Source organism: Athene noctua, unplaced genomic scaffold (genome assembly GCF_965140245.1).
Source record: "Athene noctua unplaced genomic scaffold, bAthNoc1.hap1.1 HAP1_HAP1_scaffold_31, whole genome shotgun sequence".
NCBI lineage: Eukaryota > Metazoa > Chordata > Aves > Strigiformes > Strigidae > Athene > Athene noctua.
Genome location: NW_027437536.1, coordinates 699489 through 719391, shown reverse-complemented (window position 1 = coordinate 719391; position 19903 = coordinate 699489). Strand labels below are relative to the sequence as shown.

At 47.2% G+C, this 19903-nt stretch overlaps 1 protein-coding gene and 1 pseudogene across 1 annotated transcript in view; both read left to right on the top strand.

Moving 5' to 3' along the window:
* LOC141974073 (uncharacterized) overlaps positions 1 to 19903 on the top strand; it is a 139986-nt gene that overhangs the window by 16681 nt on the left and 103402 nt on the right. The gene's annotated exons all lie outside the window — the stretch shown is intronic.
* On the top strand, positions 8959 to 16754 carry LOC141974062 (serine/threonine-protein kinase 31-like; annotated as a pseudogene).

The window sequence follows — 19903 nt, the reverse complement described above, 5'->3', positions numbered from 1 at the left end:
CCATCTTCAGAGCCTGAGGTCTGTTTCTGGCTGACCCGAGTTCTGTCTGGTGCTGAGGAACCAAAGTGCCTCTGCTTCTTTCCCTTCAGAGGGAAAAATACGTCCCTCGGTGCCAGAACCTGCCCCGAACTCTCAGCTTGCGTGCTGCTTGAATGAGCAGCGCGAATGCCGTGTGCCCGGGACTGTGCGGGCTGTCGGCTGGGAGAGAGAGCAGCGGGGAGCGGGAGTGGGGCAGGAACTCCGTCGTCCCTGGCCGCAGCGACCGCGGCAGCTCCAAGGCTCCCGCTCGGGGCCGGCTGGAGCCCTCTTGGGCTGCGCAGCCGCGGTGCCTCTTCCAACGCTTCTGGTAAAGCCGCGGGGCGCTCCCCGGGACACGCTTCCCTCCTGCGGGGAGAGCGGCGCCCGGTGCGGGCGGGTGGGAGGATGGACTTGCCGTGGGGAAAGCTGCCATCCGGTGCAACTTCTCCGCGCCCCCAGGGCTGCAGGAGCCCGCCGGGGTGTGCGGGCACGGCTGCGCTGCTCGGGATGCTCCTGGGCTGCGTCCGGCGGGCGGCGGCGCCGCTCGGGGCAGCGGGAAGGTTCCCCGGGCTGGGGCCGGCGGGGAGGGGCTGGCGGTCGTGCGCCGGGGGGAAGGACAGCAAGCGGGATGTGACTGCCTTCGAGTAGAAGCCAAGCCCTTTGCGCCGTGTTTGCTGCAGGAGTGTTGCTGGGTCACGCTGGATTCAGTGGCTCGTGAAATGGACTGGAAAATCACGGGCCGTGGGGAGAACCCGGCGAGTTCTGGTTTTGCTGCTTGTGCTGGGAGGAGGATTGAACGCCTAGAGCATGGCATACGTTACGTGTTCGTAGGAAGCGAGCTCATTTCACCGACAGCAAAGTCAAAGGTCTAAATGTGACGGCGCTGCGGTCAGCGTTAATAAGCAGATGACATTTTAGTGTTGCATCTTGATTCGGGGAGTAACATGTAGAAGAGCAGCAGGTTGTGCGGTGCCCAGGAGCCAGGGCTGCGCAGGGATTCACTCGCACAAGCTTTCCCTGGGTGAATCCCTGGTCCCCTGTGAAACAGTAGCAGTTTTCTGGAGATGACGGGGGGGTCGAGCTCAAGTGTGTTGATAAACCTCGCTGAGCACCAGCAGCCAAGTGAAGCAGAGCTGTCTTAGAACTTGGTTTTGCCCCTTTGTCCGGTTTTGCTCTGACTCGGGTGGGCTGGGGACAGGGGAAAGCGAACTCCTAACGCGGACAGGAGTTGGGACAGGAGCAGGTGCAGCCTCTGGGGAGCCTCAGAGCGTTTGATCAGTAGAGGGGGTTGCTCTGGTGTCACTCAGCTGGCAGTGCTGTGAGGTTTTTTGTCTGGTTTGGGGTTTTTTTGAGTTGCTAACCCCAGCAAGCAGTACTCTTGCACGGCAAAGGTCATGAAAAGAGGTTTCATTCTTGAAGAGCGCTTGAGGATTTTCTGATGGGCTGATTTGTTGGAATATGTTAGACAGTCCGGACACGGCCACCCGTTTCAGTTGTGAGCTGCATGATGCAGTGTAGTGTGTTGCACTGCCGAAAGAGTCGAAATAGTGCTGAAATGAGCTTGGAGCACTGTGGTAGCTCCCTCTGTGTGTTCAGCAACACTGCCCTGGGGTGGGGGGAGTGTCTGTGTGTCTGGGTCTGTCTGTCTGGGTCTGTGTGTGTTTCTGTGTGTGTGTCTGGATCCGGGTCTGTGTGTGTCTGGGTCTGTGTGTGTGTGTGTGTGTGAGTGTGTCTGGATCTGGGTCTGGGTCTCCCTGCCACCGACGTTGTTCCTGGTTGCCTAAACCAGGGTGTCAATGAAAAGTGGCATGGAATCTTGTGACTTTCAAGAGCACGACGATGTTTTAAAAAAATCCTACTATCTGAATTCAGAGAGGAACTTGTCATAGTAGTGTCACAAATGCTTGAAATGGGGGGAAAATGAAGAAGGGGGAAGTTCTGCGAGATGTTGGGTATCCCCCAGAGTGCCTGGATGCTGCAAGGGTATGCACGTGGGAATGTGTGTGGAAGTGTAGAGCTCCCTGAGGAATTAAATTAGTTTTCAAGATGAACTGGTAGCAGCTGGAAGCAGGACATGGCAAAGCTCTTGGGGAATTTGTCTTAAGTATCTTGAAGGCTGTGGTAGGTGAAGGGTACAGAACAAGAGTTTTGGTGGCATCATGCTAGAGCTATGGTCTGCAAAGGTTGTCCTGTTCTAATGTGCAGTGTGGTGACTGTTTTCCGCTGGTAATAATTCAGATTTTTTTAAAGATCTGTTTTATGTGCTCTAACGTGCCACAGAATCTTGGCTCCTTCTTTTCAAATATAAGTAAACGGGCGTGCTTGTTATTCTGCCTGTTCTCCCTACTAAAATGATCCTGACTGTAGAGAGGCTAACAAGTATTTCTGATAAAACAGAATCGGATGTACATTCTGTATCCAGATGGGAAGAGGTGGTGCTGGTCACTTAGCCAGCTCTCCGATGAAACGTGACTGAGAGGATGCCGGCGCCACTGATGGGCAAAACAGGGACGGGGAGAAGTCCCCATGGTGGCAATGTAGACAGATACTCATGGTAATACAGTGTAACACAACTGCCTTTTCAGACAGTGTAGATAGTGTTTTATGGGTGGGTTGTTTAGTTTATGATTTTGATTGAGGAACTTATTCAAGATTTGCTTTACTGGAGACTGTAGTGTACATACTCAGCATTTTTTTTGGAAACGATGAAAAAAAATCATGCTGATTGTTTAAAAATGGGGGAGCATTCAGTTGCTCATTTACAAAAAAAATGTGGGGGAGGGTGGGATAAACAGAGTTGTTTAATGAGGACGTTGATGCTAGGGTTAGTTTTAGCTATTCCATATGCTGCAGCGTAGTAACTTGTACTGAAGGGACTCAAAAACTGGGGCCAAAAGTAGAAATAGGCTCTAGAAATGGATGAGAATTTATCCATGGAGGGGGATGAATATTTTTTTTTCTCGTACTTACGAGGTCATTAAATCACACTTAAGCAAGAGTGCATTGATGGGGTGACTGCATTATCCTCCTCCGATGGACTTTCCTAGGCACTGCTGTAGCTATCAGAAACAAGACGGTAAGCGAGCTTGGTGTTTGGGGTGACTGAGTCTGGTGGCTGTTCGTGTGGGCTTGTTTGTGGGGTGCTTTGCTTTGTTTATTCCTTCCTTCCTTCCTTCCTTCCTTCCTTCCTTCCTTCCTTCCTTCCTTCCTCTTTTTTTTGGGAGGTGTAAGTTAGACCAGACACAAAATAAACCACCTTTTGTAGTTTGAGAAGCCTTTAGCCCGTTTTAAAGGAATTGAATTCGACTGTTTGCTTTTGCGATGAGCTTACACCTTTGTGAAGCGGGCTGTTCAAATACTGCCTGTGTACTTAATGCCCTCTGAAGCGGTGGTTGTTTAACAGGCATTATCTGAGCCACGGCCTGTCGCATGTGCCCAGTTAAATGCAGACACTGGAAGGAGACTTGTTCTGTGGCTCCCGAGCTGTCTGAGCTCCTGGATCGACATGTAGTCACGTGTGGGCTGCTGAACTTACTCTAGGGCTTGAACTGGTATCAGTTGGAGTTTGGTTGCCTGACTGAAGCTTCTCCTACATTAAGTCTCTAATGCTGTAGCTTTTGAAGGAATATTCTGCAGAAATCTCATCTTGAAAAGTGTTCTTTGTGACAAGGGGTCCTTACTCCTTTTTATGCAGTGCATTGCAGTATTCTTTTACAAACTAGCTCCTGCCTTACACAGGAAAACCAGCAGCAAGTCTGTACAACTTGGGTGTGCCGAGAAGTGCAGAAGTGCCTGTTAAATCTTTTTTTGTTGCTGTTGTTTCATGGTTTTCAGTGCTGAGGCACCATGTTGTGTTGAGCTTCTATAGTAGAACTTAATCCACTAATTTTTATTTTCCAGCCCACGAACGTCTGGCTGCATTACAGCATCTGTTCCATTGCTGGTCCAAGTTTTAAAGCAGTGTGTGCTGCAACGTGGGGTTTTATTCTTAGGTGGAGTTTGTCCCTCTCTTTCTGCTGTCTGTTACAGGCAAGAGGTTTCTATTCCGTCTTCCATGGACACTTACACACTCCTGATTAAGTTTGACGTCTAAGCTTTCACCGGACAAGCTAAATTTAAATACTCTGAGAACCTGTATTTGTGTATACATATTTATATTTATATTGTAATTGCTTGTTAGTAGGAAGCCTTCATTTGACTTAATGTGTAACTGGCATTATTGCCGTGTTGTTTCCTGTTTCCTGTTTCTTTACTAATTGCCTTCCATGCCAGACTTTTTTTTTCCAGGGTGGGGAAGGGAATGCATGTCGAGACAGTATGTTATCGCTACTTGAGTCACTTTATTTTTGGAGATGGATGTAGGAGGGAATAGCAAATCTTCACAGCAGGTCTGTAACGCTGTAGCACGGTCTCCCGTGTTCATATATATTTTCATATTTTCGTGGGCCTGTTGGGTTAAATCACTGAAAAGAACATTGCAAACATGCTTCTGAGTAGCTTTGCTTCATCCATTTGGAAGGTTTGGTTTTGGCGAGTCTGTTCGGTACCTTGTGTGTGATATGAATGTGGGGTTCCCCTCTCGCTGGCAGAACTAATCCTGCCAGTCATCCAAGGGAAACTGCTTTTGTTTCTAGAAAATTGACTTTAGGTTAGTGATCTTACCACTGATGATCAGCAGGGAGTTTAGAGGTCGCCTCTCTTTCCTGCTAGAAGGCAAGGAAAAAATTGGTAAAAGGATTTTTTGATTCTAAAGAATTCTTTTCCAGCAAGAAATCTGTTGCAGTCTGGTTTTGTGGCTGTGATTTGGCATGTGTATGGGCGTGTGGATAATCCAAAGTCTAATTTCTGTAATACCGTCAAAAACTGTAGAACCACTGTGACACTTTAAATTTACAGTGGCGATAGGACTCCCACCGTTACCAACAGTCACGCAGTAACTGTTTCTTCAGTTGTCTGATAACGTGGGCATCTTTTTCTACTGTAAAGGGTGCTGTGTTTGTGCACGGTGGTCATGTTGTAGGAGTAGAGGTTAAAAACAACATTTGCTTTTCCACTCGTTCCCAGTCAGGCATGTATTGTGCTCTTCATACTTTGCAGGGATTAACACTTTTTTGTATCACTTTCCACCTTGTGTATGCGGTGTTTGGGTGTGAGCTGCTGACTTGCTTTTCTTTCAGCACAGGATGAAAGAGGTGAAGTGATTATCAAGAGAGATGAGGTGCAGCAGAACTTGTATTCAGCAGTGAGAGAATTCATGTGGGAAGTGGATCAGCTGCCCCTCTCCGAGCGCTCGAGAACATTACAAGTAAGGAGTTTGCTTTTGTCAGTTTTGAGGCTGAAACACTGGGAACTTGTGGAGGGTGTTTCTTAAATGTTAGATGGTTTATAGTTGGAGACCTCGACAGCAGCAGGTGGAGCTTTAGATAACACTTCTGAGCTAGGTTGTACATCTGACACCTGTAGTTCTCAGTGCTACTTGTGATCTTGGTCTCCTAGATGTTTTGCTTCTAGAGGCAAATCGTTATCTAGATCCTGGATTTGAGCAGCAGCTTTTCTCTTATGGTACTGTCTTTGGTGACTCACAAGACTTCACAAAGCACAGTTTATTTAGTAGAAGACAGGTGTTAATGAGAGAACCTACAGTTAGGAAGTCAGGCAGTTACCCTGTAAGTTCGGGCGGTGGGTTCTGTGGTTGGACTGTATGCTTTCTGAGCCCTTTCTGTTAAGGTGGCTGTGTAGTTTGGACTAGTGTAGCAAAGTGTAAAATGCTTAAAACTTTTTTTTTTTTTAAGGTGAGAGTTGAACACCACAGAAGCGTGTGTTTATTCCAAGAGTGTCTTCCCCCCACAGCCAACCCAGGGACGGGAAGTAGGGAAGCAGAGAGGGAACTGGGCTCTGTAGAGGCCGTAAGAACTTTTGAAGAGGACTTTACCAATAGACACACCAAGTGGGTGTTTCTGGCCTTTGCTATTAGAAAGAATTTCTTTTCATCTTTTTAACTTTAGAAATATGACTTGCTTTTCTTTTGTCTGTGCAAGTGTGTGTGGAGAGGGCAAGAAGGTTGGCAATAGTTTGACAGCTTGCCTGTGCAAATTCCAGAGATGTGTTTGTCCATAAGTGTATGAGATGGGGTTTGCAGGAAAAATCACCATGACTACAGGCTGCGCTTCCATTTGTATCAGGTGGGAGCAACATTAATAAATGTAAGCATTCAAATTTTTATGGAATTGCTTACTCCATTTCTAATGGAACTATTTTTCAGTGCTGTTCAAAAAAAAGTTTTGGTACGCTTATTTTTTGATTCTAGTCTGATATGCAGGTGGGTGTCCAATTGGAAAAGATACTGCATGGGTAGCGTTTCATGGCTTTCTATCACTGGAGGCCCCGTGTGCATCCTGCTCCTTCTGACAGAGGAAAGTTGTTCTGTATGGTACGGGGTTCCTCTGTTCTGTGGTTGTGGGGTTTTTTGGTATGTGTGTGAAGGTTATGCTGTGCTAATCCACTAGGTGGTAGGCATTAAGCATCTCCTACCTAATCATACTGCAGTGATATTTTAATAGTTTTTTGAAAATACTTGAAGGAGTACTGGAATGCTCCTAGGTGTGTTGAGTGAGTGTTGTGCTTTAGCTTAACTGTGTTGATGATTCTCTCTTGTATTAGCAGCTAGAAGATCAAAATAGTTTTCCCAAGTAGGGAAATACACAAGTTTTGACCAAGTATTAGTGAGAACTTTGACTGCAGTTTCCCAGCGCGGAAGAGGTCCCGCTGTGCTGTCCTAGAGGAACAAGAGTTTTTCCCAGCATCTCCCAGAAGAGCGGGAGCTTGGAAGCGAATGGCCCTCTCCCCGAGGCTGAGTTGCAAACCTCTCCTCTGCATCACACATCTCTTGTGACTTCCGTCCTGTACCTTCCGGTGAGAGCTGTTGTTGGCCTGAGCTACAAATTCCAACGGCTTCAGCTGCGGCTGTTCCAGCTGGTTAGGACCAAAATAACCAGCTGGTGAATTCACGCCATGCTTTCCAAGTGACAGCACTGCGCTGGTCAAGAGGAAGGCTGAGAGTGTGGGCATAGGCATCAGTTCCTCTGAAGCAAGCTAGGGTGGGAGCTGAGGGCTGCCAGGGGCCCTGTGCCAGCTGTCTGTGAGCATGTTCCCTCTGCCCCATGGGCAGCGTGTGGGACCTTGTTCTGCTCCTTTTGACTTACTGCGCTTCCAGACAGCGTCTGGGACGAGGGCATGGGGCCGCTGAGCTGTCTTCAGATGGGACCTGGTTACCCTTCTGGAGCCGACTCCTGTGTCCGTGCGCTGGTGAAGTTGCTCATGCTTTAGGGAAGTGTGTTTATAGTCTGAAAAATAAATGGGAAGAAATGGGATGTAGCTGACAGGATTCTTTCCCTGAGGCCAGCCTGATGGAATGCATGCAGATACTCTTCTGGTGTGACTAGCGCTGTTGGTTTTGGAAACGAGGTGTGGTACTGGATGTGAAACTGCTGCTGAGCACTTTTCTCAGTTCTCTGTCGAGTCTGAAGGGATGCAGAGATGAAAACCTCTCTGGAGAGGAGAGAGGTGTTCTGGTGTTTGTCTTCATTTGCGCGTCATGTGCAGTGTAATGTTAATGAATAGAATTACTTGCAAATGTCTTTAGCCACGTCAGCGATTAGCGAGAGTGAGCAGATCTGCGATGGCTTTCTGTGATTGCTGGGGGCAGTGCAGCCTGCTGTTGTGCAGGTGTGAAGGTGAGTGAAGGGGCTTGGTGTGGGGATGAACTTGGGTTTACCTGTTTCAAATCCGAACGTTCCCACAAAGAGCTCAGAGACACGGGAAACGTACAGACTTTTGGCATGGGTTGGTAAAGCACTGGTAGGGAGACCAAGGAAGGAATTTTCATTTGCCTATCTTAATAACTTCAGCTTTTGATATTCAATTGTTCTGTTGCAGTTTAACTTCTAGCTCCTTCTTAAAAAAAGTGTGAGCAGTTGTGTAGAGGAAATGCTTCTTTGAAGTGTTTCCCCTCGCCGTATTTTAAATAGATACTCCTCTTCCTCTCTTTCTGAATCCAAATTAGTCTCATGTAGCATCGATCGGAATCTACCATAGGAAATGGGTCAATGACAGACAAGGAAGTTTCTGGAGACTGGATGGCTCCTTCCCAGTCTGCAACCCCAGGCTTTGGGGAGCAACATACCGTTTGAACTTGCACTCTTAAAGTTGTTAGTTCCTTTAAGGTTAAGGCAATAAAATATTTTCACAATTTTTAGTGGAATACACGTGCTTGATAGGTAAATGAACAAGGTGGAGTTTGCAGGTTTCTGGTAGGACTGTGTGTCTTGCCTGTTAAATACAGGACCGTATTTTCATTTCAGTTCTGGTTGCCAGTGTAATAACATCTCTTCTGCAGAACGAGTAACAAAACTTGGCTGGAAACAACATTCAGGGTAATTCTAACATCACCTTACTGGTTTTTCTGTGGCACCTCCTGTATCTTGTATCTGGAAGCTGGAGTTATTTCTGACTTCTGTGAAAACACACAGGGTTTCCTGGTGAAGTCTTTAGCCTTATTTCACGCTTGATAAGCTGTGAAATAGATCCCAGGATGTGTCTTTATCTCAGGTAGTGCTGTACGGGGATGGAAAGCCCACTCGCTGGTGCAGCTGCCATCTTGTGTATCACTGTATGGGCAGCACGCGTGTTGATTTTTGCCATGAAACTCAATAGGAGAAGGACTGGGATTCTTCTGCTGTTTCATTTCTGGTAAAAATCAAAATGAGACTAGGAGAATAAAACCCGATCAGGGCAAGAATTGACTTTCTTCTTGCCTGGCGGCCTAACTCTGTTACTTGTAGAAGTCGTTATATCACGCAAGTGAGAGGCAGGTAAAAGTGAGACCTGACACAGATCCTGGCTAGGTTTCAGCAGTGCTAACTCTTTGTATTTCTTGCCTGGTTTCGATGTCTGCTTGCTAACTTCTTCCTTGCAATTGCAAGGCTGGGTTGTTTGGTTTTGTTTGTTGGGTTTTGTTGGTTTTTTTTTTTAATTTCTTTGAAGTGTTTTGACCTGATGTCAGAAGCACCTTCACATTCAGAGGAACGGGTTGGCAGTGCGGATGAAATTCTCAGAAAGGTTGAGCTGGCTGTTTGTGAAGAACTGAATACCGACTTAAATGCAAGTACCAGTCATGCCTGCTGTGTCATGACTTCTATATATTTGATACATCTTTGATTGCAGTTTAAAGCTTTTCTTAATGTATCAGATGAGTTTATTTGCTACAAGGCAGCATCTTTTTTTGTGGCAGTGTGACAGACACTCACTCAGGCTGCTCCCCAGAGAGAAGAGAACGTGTTTTCCAGGCAGCAGGCAGCAAACAGCTTTGGGTTACAGGAACTTACCTGTATGTATGACTTAACTAACCTGTATGTATGGCTTAGCTAGGAAACTGGGGAACCTCATTCTTCCCTTGCTATGTGCAGAGAAGCTTTCTTTGAACTGTACTGAGTTTTGGTGTTTGTGTTGAAAACACACGTGATGAAAAGTGAGTTTCTGTTTAAAATAATGGGATCGCTTCTCTGCGAGAATGTGTATGGATACATTTATTTTTTCCAGTCCGATGAGGTGAATGGTTTTTTAACTGCTTTCATTTTGCATGGGACAAGTGTTCTTGTCTTACCGATAATAATTTTCTATGCTTCTGTTAGTCTTTTTCCCAGTTATTTACCTTTTCTGATAAGCATTTCTTCCGTTTTCTTTTGCTAACTCTGAGATATTCCATTGTCTCTGCAGTGAGAGTCCCTGCTGGGCCAGAGAATAGCCACGTCAGCAAAAGTTGAACTTGTCCTTTGATGTAGCATCATACTAAGAGCAAACCATTAGTTTAGTCTGCTTGTGACTGCTTTCTGTGATAGAACCAGTGACTCTCAGAAGAATGGCTGCATGCTTTAATATTTCATATCTATTCAACTGTGCCGTCCTAAAAGAACTTCTGTCACAGCACCTGGAGTAAGAAATTGGACTTCTGCATGGAAGTCCAATCAGTTTTATTCTCTTGAAACTATTGGATGAACTCTTAGACTTGCTAACGCCCCTTTTAGAATCTCTTTAAGAAGAGAGAGAAAAATCTGGTCACTGAATTTTCTTTTCCGGTAACAATGGAATTTCTCAGTAAAGGTTTTGCATCTTACATGTTGGCGTGTATGAATGAAGAACGACTCTCATTCTTTCATTCCTCTCTGTGTAATTAAATGCAGGAGCATGATGAAGCAGAGAAGGGAATAATGAGTGCTTACAATAAAGTCGTACATGAAGTTCATCAAGAGCAAAATATGATCACGGTCATACAGAACAGATACTTGGCCAGCGTTGAGGCGAGTTTATGCCTTATTTCTGCCACACTAATCTATACTAGTAACCATTTCTGACATAGTTTATTTTTGAAAGAGGTCCTCTAATCTCTTTATAGGGAAATTCTAGGAGTACGTTGGTGATGAGAGAGTGGTGGGGTTAAACCTTAACAACTGCAGTTGTGCGTTACCTGAGCCAATGCTTCATTTCATTTAAATACAACGATACTTTTTTAAAAACTAAAGCACTGGAAGCTGGAACCCCTGGATTCATTACAAATCAGTACAATGTAATTTAAGGGGATTGAGCTTTAAGCAGAATGTTGGTTTTCCAGAAGGTTGTTAATGTAATTGAACTGAATTCTTCTGCGGGGAAGGGCCCTGGAAAGCTGGATTCAGGTAGGCTTCAGGCAGTTTCTCTAATGCATTGGGCTAAAGCGTATTAAAATGGAATGCTTGAACACTTTCTGTTTTTTTAATATTTTTTTTTCAATTTTCCTCCTTGCTCAAAAAACATGCTGAGGAATGGCTGAATAGAAAACCCGATAGTAAAAACTTACTATCAGTTAAGGAAACTGTGAAGAGCTTAAGGTCCCAGTTAAGGCAGAAGCTGTTTGAAAAGAACAACTTTGAGCAAGTATGAAAATGTTCCAGTGTTGGTGGCTTTGTCTGTTGTTTTTTAAATTGGTTTGGAAAGTTTAATTTTGTCTATTCCATGTAAGTGGTAATTATATAGAACAGTTTGTTTTCTGGCCTGAATTTTGCCTTTCACTGTGGAAGTTTTAGGCTTCAGCCTTAGTTCTCAGCTTTAGGCTGAGACAAAGCCTGAATGGCTTAAAAAGGAAAAAAAAGGTCAGTTCATAGCCACTTTTCAGTGCCCGGTCATGGCACTGGGCTTTAACTCAGTCCCTGTGGTGAGGGCTGAACGGTTTTGTCCATCTCTCTTTACTGTGCTGGTTGTGTGATTACTTTTAAGTTTTTACTTTGTGGACAATGCGTGTGCCTCCACTTTGATGACAGAAGTCAGTGTCTGTTCTAGTTTTCAGGGTTCTCCACTGCCCGTCAGAAAAGTCCAAAGCATGTAAATATTACCCCTGCTTCAGTGCTGTCTGTTTGATTGCACATTCATTACTCTGGTCATGCTTAAGGAAAAAAAGAACCTGCATCTGTCTCTCTGTAAGCATGTAAAGGGGCAGTAGGCTTCCCGGAGGGATTTGAAGTGAGACACGCTGATGAAACCCATTGAGAAACGGATTCTTGGATAATGAGGTGACATGAGGAAAAGGCCTGCTCGTGGGAGAAAGAAGTGAATGGATTAGGGAACCTGGCATTGCTGGCAGATGAATGATGTTGCTGTTATCATATGTGATCAGCTAACTAAAAAAAAAAAAGCTCTTTGACTTAGGAAACAAGCAGGCAAATGGCTAGAACCTTTGGTGTGTCACATAAATAAAGAGAACAACGTCCTCAGAGGTTGGGTTTTAAGAGAATCTCTTGGGTTTCCAGGAAGGAGACTGAGTAAAATACGCATCTGAGAATATGTTCAACTCCAGAAGTGTGATGTGGAAGCTGGTTTTTAATCCTGATATAGTAGGTTACTGTTTGGTATGATAGCAGAATGAGAATTACACGCTAACTTTGTTATTCCTAATGCAGCCTGCTGATTACAGTGAGTTTGAAATGAAAAGAAAGGAAATTGCTGATCTGCAAAATCGGGTTCTTCAGGAAATACCTAAGGAACAAGAAGAATATGTAAGTATTAAACTACTCAGGCAACTAAAACAAACCTGTATGAAGCACATCTGCATTTCAATTGCTTTAATGTGCCCTCTGGGTAAAGCAAAAAATGTGATTTTTTCTGTTGTTGGATGTTATTATGGCCCTTTTTTTGGTGAAACCTATGGGAGAAGGCAGGGAGGCTGATCATTTTATCTCTGTTTGAACATGGTTTCTTAAACCTTTCCCCCCTTCCCTACTACATAAGGCGGTGAGGTGAAAAAAAAAAAAAAAAAAAAAAGTGAGCTGTAGTTCTCACCCCAGAAGAGCTACAGGTAAAATTGTAAGCTCAGTTGCTGAAGAAAGACTGTATTTCTTGCAAGAAGGGGAACGTTTCCCTGTGACTAGGTTAAAACAGGCTTTTACCCCGAAGTGAAGGAGATCACCCTTTCTCTGAGTCCTTTATATCGAGTAAAGAATGGGAAACCCTTGCCTTGTGAGCGAGTAGAAGGGCACCAGAATTTGTGGTGGTGACATATCTATGTCTGCAGAGACAACATTTGTGTGTAAGAGTTACCTTGCAGCATTACAGCTGTGTGAGGTCTGGAGATGCGTGAGGTGCTGGCCTGGTCTGTGTTACTACTTGATTTCTGTCTTTCCCCACTTACCCATAATGAAGTTGCTTTCCTTTGCTTAGGCCCAGCAAAGTCTCTTCTAGAAAAGATGAAATGTTTTCCGTGGTAGTGCATGAGCTGTTTGGGGCCTTAAGACTTCCCACCTTCAAGAGATTTCAAAAATCTGCCTGTGTTGTACTGCTGTATTCTTGCTGTGTGTTGGTGGTTTTTTTTTTCCTTTTTTTAAAACCAAACAAAAGAAGGAAATGGCAGTGTTACTTTGAGTGATGCTGTTGAAGGAGGCACAGTCGTGGTCCATGTACATTTGAATGTCCCGGCTATACACGGCACATGTCCGTGTGTGTTTATATATGTCAGAAAGCAGTGACCTGAACCTGTGGGCCTTGTTTCCTTCATTTAGGAGAAGCTTACGTATTTGGTACAGAGATGGTTGCCTGGGTTACCACTTCTTTATCCAGAGCTAGGAATTCTAAACTCTGTGGTAAGCAGAGACTGTGTGAATGCCCTGTCAGTTATTGTTTCGGACGCTGTCAGGGCTCTGCACCAGCAGTGCTCTGCACCGTCTCTGTTCATGTGGGGGACATACACCCTGACCGTTGTCTGCTGGGCTCTTCCTCCTCCTCCCCTTCTCTGGGAGATGGCTGAGGAATGCATTTCATCAGCTGCCTCATCATGGCCAGCCTCTCGGTGACAGACAGATGTTTTTTCACATGTCCCAGCTGCTTTTGCGCCTTGCGGAGCTGGCTGAGGAAGAGGAGAGGTAGTCAAAGCCTCTGAATCTTACCTGCTGTTAAATGCCGCGCGCTTACCCTGCATCTGTGTGTGCTTGTGCTTCAGAGCTCCGGCGGACTTCTGACACGCAGCCTGGAGCGAGGCCTCTTGGATGCTGAGCCCTTGCAGGAACTGAGCCCGCAGTGACCTTTAGTGTGTCCAGCAGTTCAGGGCCAGAAGGTTTTTTTAAAGGTAATGTTGGTGCTGGCTTTCAGTTAGCGCTGCAAGCGAGGCCTTGGCTGATTAACGTGCTGGTCCTGACTGAACTCTGCTGTTCCTGTCGTGTCCCTGTATTTAACAGCCCTTTTCTGATGGCAGAGCTTTTTGTCAGGGCCTGTAGAGCATGAAGCATTGTTTTCCTTCTGAATTGCTTCCAGGTTCTTTTTTTAACTTCTTCTGAGGACTGTTGCAGTGAACAGTGCTTCCCCTCTGCTGTCTGTTCTTTCTGGTACCTGGTGGACGTTTTATCTGTTCCTTACTCCTGTCTCTTTGGAGAGGCTGGTTTGTCTTCCTGATGGTTTCACTGAGATAGTTCGGGAACTGCTGCTTTTCCCTTACTCTGCTTCTCTACCAATCCGCTAGCAATTGGGAAGCCAGGGGATTCAGTATTACAGGAGGCATAGTTGTAAACATTCTTCTTGCTTTTGACTTGTTTCATTTAAATCTCAGATTAGAGACACGCTCCCTGTTCTGTTGGTACAGACTTTCTAAGAGTTAATAAGAAAATATGGGAACAGTCTATGACATTGGAATTGAGTTCTGTGTTAAGCGAAAGTCATTCGATGGCACCTAACAATATGCATTTCTTCAAAACCAAAAAAAGGTCAGTAATGTCACAGGCATCAGGAGTAATAGCTTGGCTCTCTGTTTTGGCTTTAAGGGCTACTCTGTGTGTGTAAGCTCGGAAGCCAGAGTGATAGAAGGAATCACCAAGTACCACAGGGCTCGGAATCAACAAAAGGAGAAATCTGGACTGTTGCAGGTGTTGTTCCTTCTTTTCTGCAAGGCAAGATTCAGATTGATGATCTTGATTTCTGGTTTCACTTGCAGTTGGACCTTAAAGCTTTAACATATTTCAAGCGGAGCATTGAATCAGAAAAATATTTCCTTTCTGAGTAAAACTTAGTAAACATAATGAATTGATTTATTGCACTAGTGCATGCTAAACTTCCCAGTATTCCTGATTTTTGAAACATTTATCCTTTTTTGGGTTTGTTTTTTTGTTGTTGTTGAAGTCTGATCCTTTGGTATATATAGCGGTCCCATGCTACCCAGGAGCAGGTCTGGGAGCTTTACAAGCTGATACACCATTAACTTCAGAAGTAAGTATAACAACTTAGACTAACAGCATTTATTTTGTATGCCTGTGAACTGAACTCTTACTGTTCTGCTGTATCTTACGGTGCTGATGCTGTTCCACCAGTGTCTTCCTTTGGTGGCTGACCGTGACTGGCAGAGTTGCACAGGATAGCTTGACTGGCATTCTCAGCATCTGGTCAGGCAGTAGTTTATAACTTCCTCAAAGAGATTTTGCTTGGATACCTTTTTTTTTCTTTAATTGAAATTAATGCCTCAGCTGTATTTCTAGTACATCTTAAAAGTACTGGAGCTGAACATGTGAGATGTTCAGGGACAGGCATTCTGTATTGAAGTTTTAGAGTATGCTGTGTGTGTAAATTTTTTTTTTTTCCCTCTCCTCCCTCCCTTTATCCCCCTCCTTTCCCTTTCCCTCTTCCCCACACAGTGTAGGCAGTTTGGGTGGTTGTCCCTTCTCAAAGAAGCAGTAGCTCGAAGTCTTTTCTCCAGTTCTGTTTGCTGGCTTGGACCTACTTGTGAAAGTCCAAGTTGCGTGTGGAGTGGTGTGGGGGTTTTCTGTTTGTTTTCCCTCCATATTTTTTCATGTTAGTGATAGGTTAATCACTGGCTGCATTTTTTTCCCCTGCCTGGCTGTGCAAGTCATAATAATCTTACTGGGAATGAATTCATACTTCATAAAACAGAATTGGCATGAATTTTGAATGTGTACAAACCTAAAAGAAAAAAAAAAAATGTTTTAGTTCTGGATAGAAGCTTACTTGATACTGTGCTTTGTTTTTTCCACGTCAATCTCTTAATAAACATACAAATTAAATCATTAGGAGGCATTAGAAGTGATGAAAGGAGTGGCGCAAGGTCTGCAAACGTTGCTTGGAGCTAATACAGTACATGGATCTTTGTGTGACTCTGATTTCACAAAATCCGAGGTACAAACCCCATCCTTCAGTGACTTTTTAGTCAGAACTACGTATCAAAACAGACATCTGTGCGATTCAAAAGGTTTATTGATAAACATTGTGCTGAGCAGTGAGACTCCTGTTTCATATTTTGGATAGGGTTGGGCAGTCTGAGTCTTGTTGAAGTTTTTGTAAACTTGATCTAACCTTGGAGGGGAAGAAAAGAATTACTGAGTGTGGGCTCTGGTCAAGCGAACCAGTGGAACAAAAAAGAGCAGGTGCAGTAGCTGTTTGCTGTCTGTCTGTCTTGTGTATGTACTGGTAATCAGCATCATCAGAGGTGAGAGTCAGAACTCGTGTTTGAAGAGCTGGTCAGGCTCGTATGAAGCCTTTGCCTTTCTGTTTTATAGGTGATGGGGTTCTAGGATGTGTTTTCATCTGTTGCGGTATTTGGTAAATTAACAGGATTTTACATGTTGCCCACATATACCTGCAGTGATACGTACTTCTGATTTAGTCCTCAGTTTCTGCAGTAAAGACGTTCATAGCTGTTCTTGGGGAAAATCTAACATTCTTTAAGCACACGAGCTATTTTCTCGGTATTCGTTGTGTTTACAAAGCAAAGTCTCCAATAATGGGATCTGCTGTAGTCACCTTTTTGACTTTCTAAACTCGAGCTGTTTGACGAAGCCACTTTTGTGCTAGAGGTCTGCTTCATGCTTACTTAATTTTAAAACATTAATATATGTTATAGTATGTCCTATTAATATAATAAACCTAACAGACATTAATTTTCATTGAGAACCCTTATTTCTGCTTTGGAAGTGCATTATCTGTTAATCTCATGAAGAGTGTCAAATCTCTGGACAGCAAAATCTGCTTCCCTTGAAATAAATTTCAGTTTTTCAGCAGAGAGATGCTTTAAAAATTCTCAACCACTGAATTTTCTGAAAGGTCGTACTCAGTACAGACGTGTCATTGTGAAAATTGCAAGGGCTGAGGAAGACTGTCTCTCTCTTTACTCCTCCCTGCAGGTATGGGCTGTGCTGAGCGGAGCAGCTCCTGTGTGACAGAGCGGGAAAGTTCCACCAGTGGGTCACAGCCTGGATCCAGTTTGTGCCTTGGCTCTAGGGGTGTCAGTACTGCTCGGTGCTGGTACTTTCTGCATGATCACGACTGCGTGAGTGGAGCTGGTAACTGATGTGTTACCAAGTACTCTGGGCACGCTGGAGACTAGTGGATGGTGTGGAGGTCGAAGCTGATCAGGCTGCCCCAAGGACAGAGGGGGCAGCTGGAGCGGGGGGCCCTGTGGAGACAGGACGGCCCTGCCCTGGGGCACCTGGGCACGTTTCAAGGGCCGTGTGTCTGGTGAATGCCCTTTGCTTCATTATCCAAGAAATGCATGTTACTGTTTCAGGGGGTCCCTGAAGACCCCCCCATGCTCGGGGGGGGTGTTTACCGCTCACCACAGGGTTGGGGGCTCAGTGTCAGCTTAGGCAGCTGAAATGTAGGGGTCCCCTCACCCCCAAACGCCCCCAGACTGAAGTGTGGGGTGAATTCCGTCACCAATGGCCGCTGGTTGAATTCAGGGTCCCCAGGGGAGAGCTCAACGCCGGGTAACCGAATCTTCCGCTCCTTGGGTCGGGTGATGGGGGGCTCTGGTGCAGACCCCCGGGGAGGAACCCACCCTGGGCACCCGGTGCCGGGTCTTGCCGTCTGCTTCGCCATTGACACGGGGCAGGGCGTCCACCAGCCACCAACACCAACAGCGCCTTCTTCATGCCGCCCATCCTCATCCTCCCCTCACCTTCCAACCCGCTCCCGGCAAAACCTGTGCCGAATTTTGGCAGTTTGACCCTAGGCTGGTGTCCTGGTGCTGTGTCCTTCCCGGTGGTCTCCTCCATCCCATCCATCCCCGGTGGCGCCAACTCCAATGCCGGCACCTTCAGCGCCGACACGCCGCAGGGTTTTGGTATCTTCCAGCTGACGGGATCCGCCGGTTGTTTTACTGGCGCGGTGAAACCCACAGTGGGGACGGTGAGCCAGGGGATCAGCGGTTGCGCCCCCCCATCACCCACTGTCCCCCTGGTTTTCAGCTTCAACGGGGTTGTGCCAGGAGACTCCGGCATCTTCCTTCCTGCCGTGCCAGTGCTCAAGCTCTCGGCGCTTGCCCCACGTCTCATCATTTTGAGATCCCCCCTGATGCGGATACCGGGCTGGATCCCCCAAATTTTGGCCATTTCAACCCCCGCCCAGCTCCGACCTGGAAGGGAGTTTAGGCAAGGATGGCACACGTTGGTTGCCCGTCACTGGCAGCGTGATCCCACCCGTGGTACTCAAAGCCGGGGGGTCCCAGGGGACCCCGGTTCTTCTGACCTCCCGTCGTCCCCCCCCAACCCCCCGAATCCCAACCGCGGCAGCTTCATCACTGGGCCGGCATCCTGGGGACTCTCCTCACCACCAGCACCCTCGGCCTCACTCTTGACTCCGAAAGGCGCCAGGGATAATTTGGGGACCTTCAGCTTGACCCCAGTGAAGTGCTCAGGCTTGGCAAGCGGCCCAGGGCAGAGCTGCCCCGTAGGTGAATCCTGTAGATGTGATAACTGATACCCACCGTGCTCGTGGGTGCTGCACTAAGGTATCATCACCCGCCTGTGCTGGTGTAGAGGGTGGAAGTGTTGAAGCCTGAGCAACAGGCCCTGAGCCGAAGCTGCTCGCCCCGTGTGAAATCCTTGGTGGAATGTGTCTGGAAGATGTCGCTGTCTTGAATGTATCTTGATCTGTCTGTGTGCGGGGATGAAATAACAGGGCCGTGGAGACCGTGGCCTGGCCCCGAGGCCTGGTGGGAGACCCTGCGCGTGATCCAAGAGATGAGCAGGGAAACCCCTGAGCTTCTCCCCTGAGCCCTGGCCAGGCTCGGGGGCAATCTCCTGTGAGAGCCAAACCAGATATTCCCGCTCCAAACAAAGGCGCCGGCTCTCCTGCCGGGCTGATTTTGGGGCTAGAAGGCCGGGCCCGCTCCCAGCGCCTCTGGAGGCCTCAGCTCCGGGCGGAGGCACCGCGTAGGATTTCCCCCTGCCCGGGCCAGGCTCTGCAAACCCTCGCTGGAACCGGGGCTGCCCGCGGGGCTGGGGGCTGGCAGCGGGGGCAAGGGCTGAGGGATCTGCCTTAACCCCTGTGCTCTCTCTCGGGCAGGGATGCTCTGAGGCGTTGCCCTGTGCTCTCCTGGTTGCACTGCTCTCCCTTGTCTCACTCCGTGGGCTCTGTATTATTCCCCACACTCTGGAGTTATTTGCAGCAGAAGACGCCGGCTCTTTCCCCTCTGCTGTCGGAGGTTAATCGATATCCCTAATCAGCCAAACAGGGGGACCCGGGGGCGCAGAATGTGTGGGGCCCCCCCAACGCCCTCCCCCATAATCTCTTCCCCTCCTCCTCTTCCTCCTCCTCCAGACGAAGAGCGTGAGGAAGGCAGCGAGAGCGAAGGGGGAGAGGGCAGCGAGGAGGAGGAGGAGGGGGCCGAAGGCTCCGGGAGCAGCAGCGAGCGGGGTGGGGGGGCTCGGCCCTCAGCGAGGAAGAGGATGAGGCCGAAGATGAGGAGGAGGAGGAAGGTGGCTGGGGGGACCGCCGGGGGGGGCAGTGACACCGCCCAGGCCGCTCGTGACCGGGAGGAGATTTTGGGCAGCAACAGCGACGAGGAGGAGGGGGAGGAAGAGGAGGAAGAGTCCGGGGGGGGCAGCGAGGGGGGGACCCCGCACAGCCCCCGCCTGACCCAGCGAGGCCTCGGAGGACGACGAGAGCCCCAGCGATGCCTCCGACTCCTCCAGCGACAGAGCGGAGTGTCCCTCCTCCCCGTTTTGGGGAAAAACCAGGCACTTTGGGGGGTGTTTCTGGTTTTCTCTTTAATAACGTAGTCAGGGTTAGTAGCCACAGCCGGAATTAAAGTTATTCCTAACAACTTGTGTCTAAAATAACGTTTTCTATCGCAAAGGGCCGCGGCGCTGCGGGTACAAAGGGGGGGCGGGGGGCTGTACCGACGGGGGAGGGGTCCTGGGGCATCCCCACCCTGGGGGAGGGGAGGGAAGGGGGGCATCGCCGTGTCCCTCAGTTTGGGCTGTAAATAATAATGATATTATTAATGCGTATTAATATACGTTAATATCATTTGGGGTACTGATACAGTAATGAAGAGAAAAGGAATAAAAACTGAAAAACCCATCAA